We start from the raw sequence: 6000 nt of genomic DNA on the forward strand, positions 1-6000 counted from the left end.
ATTTTTGACAAAAATGAAACTGTTTTAGTTATGTTGAATTTTTTCTAATTTTCATTTAAAAACAATTCTTTTGTTACCCTAAAAACATTTACTGAAAAAGTCTGAAAGAAACATTTTGAGCAGATCTGCTAGTAACAAATATTTTCTTGACACAGCATGTGACTAGAATTATTTTTATTCCACATTATATCAAATTTCTCAAGAGCACACAATCTGCAAAAATCTCTCTTCTCAGTCATGGCTGGTGCAGCACCAGACTGCCTCAGACTAAGTGGCTGAGATCATCCTACCCACATATATAGTTACAGTGGTTATAAAACCTTATAGAAATACAAGTGATGGAGGAAGTCAGAGTGACATCTGGGTTTGCACGTGACCAGCATGTCCTAGAGTGGTATGTTCCCTAAATATGTCTGTGAAGGAACTCCAGGGGAATCAAGAGAAATGTTGAAAAACAATGAAATCCCTCAGTTACACTGACATAAAAAATAATTCCCAGTACCCCCAAAGGACCATCAAAAAAATTCATGAGAAAATGAGAGTGCCATTTTCTAAGCTCAAAGGATAAATAATTCCTAGTTATCGCTAATGGCTCAAGATGAAGATCTTACTCAAGCAAAACTCTCATTGGCCTAAGGGCTTTAGGGTTTGACTTATTTGTTATTCATTAGTTATATGGTGCCCTAAGCATACTAGATATTCCCCAAAGAGTTTACAACCTAAGAGCCAGATCCTTAAATGGATTTATAACAATGGAGCCCTGCGCCCTCTTATTGACTTAAATGGGGCTGTGTGCAGATTCAGGGGTCTACTTGTGGCCTCTGTGACAGGATTGCCTTCCACTTTAAAGCCTGGAACTGCCTTGCCCCTGTCCAATTAGACTCCCCCACACCAAGGATGGGGTCTGGGGTTAATTAGCACAACCAGCTGGGCATGCAGGAACTGATTTTCCTATAAAGAGCAGCAGGAAGCTGCAGAGGGGGGAATGCTTACAAAACTGTAGAGAGAAAGGAAGGCTGGCTGGCTGGCTTCTGCAGGGACAGGCTGGGATTAGCTTACTAAAACAGAAAGGACTCTCAGGCATCAGGGGAGTTTGGGACTGTGCCCAGTGTAGGGCTAAGGGGAGCATTTATGTGATTATTTTTTGTCTTCAACTTAATAAACAAGACCCTAAGGAGGGCTGATGTCATTGGACTCATGAAGAGGAGAAACTGAGGCAGGACACCTGCAGAGCCACCTTTAGCCACATGGTAGCACTTGGAAGGGGGTTGGCCTGGCTCCATTGGCAGAATTTAATCCTAAATGGCCATAACAAACAGATGAGGAAGAGGAAGAGAGAGATGGAATGGAACAGCATGTGAAGTCTGAGACTACTTGCATGAGTAAATGTTTGCAGGATCAGGTCTGAATCTTTACTCAGATGAATTTTCTATTGAATTTAACTCTGTATTTAAGTAAAAGTTCATAGAAGATTAGGGTTGGAAGGGACCTCAGGTGGTCATCTACTCCAACCCCCTGCTCAATGCAGGACCAATCCCAACTAAATCATCCTAGCCAGGGCTTTGTTCAGCATAGGGCTGGTTGAAATTTTTTCACTGGGACTGTTTTTTTCAACTAAACACTGTTGTTTTGCAAAAAAATATCTGCTTTCCATATAGGGTGCGGTAGGGTAAAAAGTTTTTGGCCAAAATCTTTCGGTTTTTGAGTTTTTGATGAAAATTCAAAAATTTCTGTGGAGAACATTTTTTTTTCTCAGCTCCAAATTTCCCCAAATTAGTTATGCCTGCAGTTTCAGCTGACTGTGTTGCAGAATCTCATATTCAAATATAGATAAGCCCAGAAAAGACCATTGTGATCAACCAAACTGAATCCAACACAGAAACTCAACAGTCTTGAGCTCAGTGCCTTTAAAATAATCTACCAAAATATGTCCCCAGAGCTGACCAACTAGCTGGTACTGCAAAACTACACATTACTGGTTGGTAACTTAGCTCACCAATTATTTAAGAGGTGCCAAGAGAGTTCACAGTACATTCCTCCCCCTACATACATACTTCCTGTTTCATCCCGTGGGTTAGTGTTTTCAATACATGCAGAGACAATGTTCCTACTTTGCACAAAGATTTTTCTCTGGTTCCTTTCTCTTCGCTGCTTGTTGTGTATTTGCTGTCTGCCTGGTGGCTGTCCTAGCTATATTTCAGCAGTGCTGTATGTAACTACAGAATTATGTGAAGTTCAATGGGAACCTTCAGACAACAGGCACTCTATAAATATATTCCCAGAAATGTTTAGAAAGATGCCAATAAAACACCAGCGGCAAAAAGAAGATGAGGATTTGCAGGAGCAGGAAAAGATGCTTTTTGACATTCAACAAACACTCCCCATTTAAGTGTATCTAAGCCCCAAGTTCCTATTGTAGCTTGCAATATGCTTTTATCTCCAAAGAATACCTGAGTGTTTCAGACTCATCATTACTGCTGGCTTCAGAGGCCCTGCTTCCAATCCTGCAGCTCTGCCTGAATTCTCCCTGCCTTCTTCTTAAAACAATGCATTGTCTGCAGATTTTTAAATCCTCTACCTGTTGTTTATTCCACCCCATCAATTTTCTCCTTTTTAATGCCATATATTGCTTTTGGCTCACCTGAAATGCTCTTTATCTCCATGAGCTTGAACCCTTATCGTCTTTTCATAACAAACATTCTTAAACTCTGGAATTATTCTTGGCCCCTAATCTTGCACTCTGAGTAATGAAGTGATAATCCTAGTCTCTTCTTTTGCTTTATAGGCTGCCTATCCTCTCATGAGCCAGAAATCCCTGTGGAGTTTTGTACTTTGATATTAGCATTTTTCTTCAGATTCTTTTTCTTAAGTGAGACGTGAGATCTCATAAATGATCATGATTAATGATAAATGATTATTTATGAGATCGTGTGCCTTCCAGTTTTTCTTGATGGCACGATTGTATCCACATCTATTTAACACATTATATATTTATGAATGTATTAAAAAATGTGAGAGAAGCTCAGCTGTTTTCTAAACTAAATGGCCTCCCAGAGACAATGGCCCCAGCCCTCAACTATGGCTGAGGACTGCATGACACAACTCTGGGGTGAAAAGGGGACTTCAAGCCACCTTTGTTCTCCCACTATCCTGGGCTTGCTGTACATTGGCAATGTCTTCTGTGTAAATTAGAGCCACTGTCAAGCTGCTGTAACTTGCACTAGCCACAAATGACCCCAACAAGCCATTCTGGCAGCTGGAGAGTGTGGGAGTGCAGACCTATGGGTCTCACACCTTCCACTGGCAACAGAGAGGGAGCAGGGGAGCAATTACTCCTGCTCAGTGCCACTAGAGGACCTCCTTACACTGGGGTGATCCTTCCATAGCCAGCTATGTCAGCTTTCAAGGCCTCTTTGCACTAATGGAGCAGTGCAAAATGGCCAAAATGCAGCCAAGGATCAGAGCTGGTGCAGTGGATTTTGTCACTGTTGCAGCAAGAAGATATCCTTACTGCTGCTCGAGGCAGCTCTTTTAACATTGAAGCAGCATTAGGCTACTGTATATTTGTTTTCAAGGTTAGTCAAGCACATTGAGTGCTGAACATGCTCCAAGGTGTCAGCATCAATGATCATCATTTCAGACAAGAAAGAGAAGTAACATGGTTTTAAGGAGTCAGTTGCCTCATACAACAATGCCAGGTGGCCTTTACAAGAGAGGAAGCATTTTCACTTCTGTGTATTTTTACTGTTTGTGATCAACTCCGATGCCCAAAGGGCCAATATGCAGTGTAGTTGTAGCTATGTTGATCCCAGGATATTTAGAGAGGTAATATCTTTTATTGGACCAACTTCTGTTGGTGAGAGAGGCAAGCTTTCAAGCCACACAGAGCTCTCAAAGGTTTTCTTGCATCCATGTTTTTTTCTCTTCATGCTTAGGTCAAAGAGAATGTTTGTGAAAAACTAGTCCCAGAACAGAGCAATAAAGACCGAAAAGGCTCAGCGCATACAGAAATCTGCATTTTGGGTGGAGACTTCTTCAAATGGAACATGCTAAGAAATGCGATCAGGACACAATGACTAAAATACTCCCAACCCTGGATCTTATTCAGGGGCTTATTTTTAAAAACCTTCAATATTATACTCATAAGTTTTCACTCTGTAGCCTTATTGACGGATTGATTAATCTCTTAGATAGCAATGTTCAATAAGGGTTCGGTTTCGTGAGGGTAACAGCATCAGGAATGTTATTATCAATATCATTAAAAGGAGAGGCCCAAGGAGCACATGAGAATCAATTGCATTTTATTACAAATTCTTTTATTGACAAATCCACTAAGCAGATAAACAGTTTCACAAACACTGAAAGACAACAGCAGATAGAAAGAGAGTGCAAGGTGTTTATCCCCAGGACTGGTATCATTCACATCACCTACTGGGGAACCCTGGAGTGTTAGTCATTATCTTCCTCACCATCATCTTCATTGTCATCATCACCACCAGTGGTCATCATCCTAGCATCTCTCCATGCATTTCCCTCTGCACGCAGGCTGAGCAACACCTGCCACCCTGAGTTACACTTAAGGTCATACATGTGCATAAGGGTTCCCTCCAACCCCTTTTTCCTTATCTGTTCTTCCACACCTCACTAATTTAAGGATGCCCCATTTTCCATAGACTACCTCATTCATTCCTTTTTCACTTATTAACATATATGTGAAATAGTTACCATAGCAACTTGTGGTTAATTTAGATTCCCCCAAGATGTTACTACAGCCATCTTGCAGTGTGGACTGAGACATATTTTATGAAACATCAGCAACTGACATCTTTTACTGTAATATTACAGTTTTCCACTACAAGGTTATTCATTGGTCAACTAGTCAACAACCTATTCCTCAGCCAGAGGCCTTGTTTGGCCAAGCTAAATATTTTACAGGCCTGAAGCCCATTACAGAATTATGTCTTATCAGGGGCTACAATTCATAATTGCATATAGTCACTAAAAAAAGAGGAAAGATGGTCCAGTGATTAGGGCCGTAGCCTAGGAATTGGTTCCCTGCTCTGTCACAAGTGTTCTTTCAACCGTCGACAGATTCAGGCTCATAGGTCTCACGCTAGCAAGCTAAAAATAACTGTGTAGGCTCTCAATACCTTGCTAAAAATGGCTGTGTAAATATTATGGGTCAGGCTGGAGCTCGGGGTCTGAAGTCAGCTGCCCATCTGTTAAATGGAGATAATAGCACTTCCCTACCTCCCAGGGGTGTTTTAAGGATAAATACATTAAAAATTATGAGGTGCTCAGATACTATGATAATGGGGCCCATGTAAATACCTTAAATAAGTAGGAAGTTAGGTGTCTAAATGGGCGCAATTATGATTGCTAGTAATTGTGCCCATATTTTAATTACCGACACAAAGCTGCACCAGCAAAACTGCATGCTGGTTTGGGGTCTGGGTATAGCCCAAGCCATAGGTTGGAATGCATTGACATAGGTTTGCATCAGATATTATTATATAGTGGAGATGGAGCATAGACTGTTAGAATGAGTTAACAAGTTACATCCCCACTGCACCCTAAATGTACTGACTCATTTGTCTTTGGCCTTCAGAACATCAGTAAAGGTCAGATAAGAGCAGGATTTGCTAGGCTAAGGTTTGAGCCTAGCCTCAACAATTGTTGAAAGGTGGAGAATAAGAGCATATGAAAAGTGCCTTTGCTGCAAAAACGTCTTTTTTTCTATGCCAAGCATAGGTTGAAGTGGATTAATTCTTTACTTGGGCCTCACAAGGTGAGCAAACTCCCTGTAGTTTATAATTATGATGAACTAAAGGAATAAGTACGTATATCATCTTTGGCAACTTCTGCGTATTTAATGGCTTTAGAGTGAATGAACATTTGTTAAGCTAGAGGACACTGTTAGGCCAACACAGTTACTGTTTATGGGACAGTCCCCCTTTGAAATTAATTGCTTGGTGGTGAATTCTGCCGTTAGACCTATAA

The sequence above is a fragment of the Emydura macquarii genome, unplaced genomic scaffold, assembly GCF_026122565.2.
Source record: "Emydura macquarii macquarii isolate MOO-44397 ecotype Brisbane River unplaced genomic scaffold, CSIRO-AGI_Emac_v2 contig_2473, whole genome shotgun sequence".
In the NCBI taxonomy this organism is placed as follows: Eukaryota; Metazoa; Chordata; order Testudines; family Chelidae; genus Emydura; species Emydura macquarii.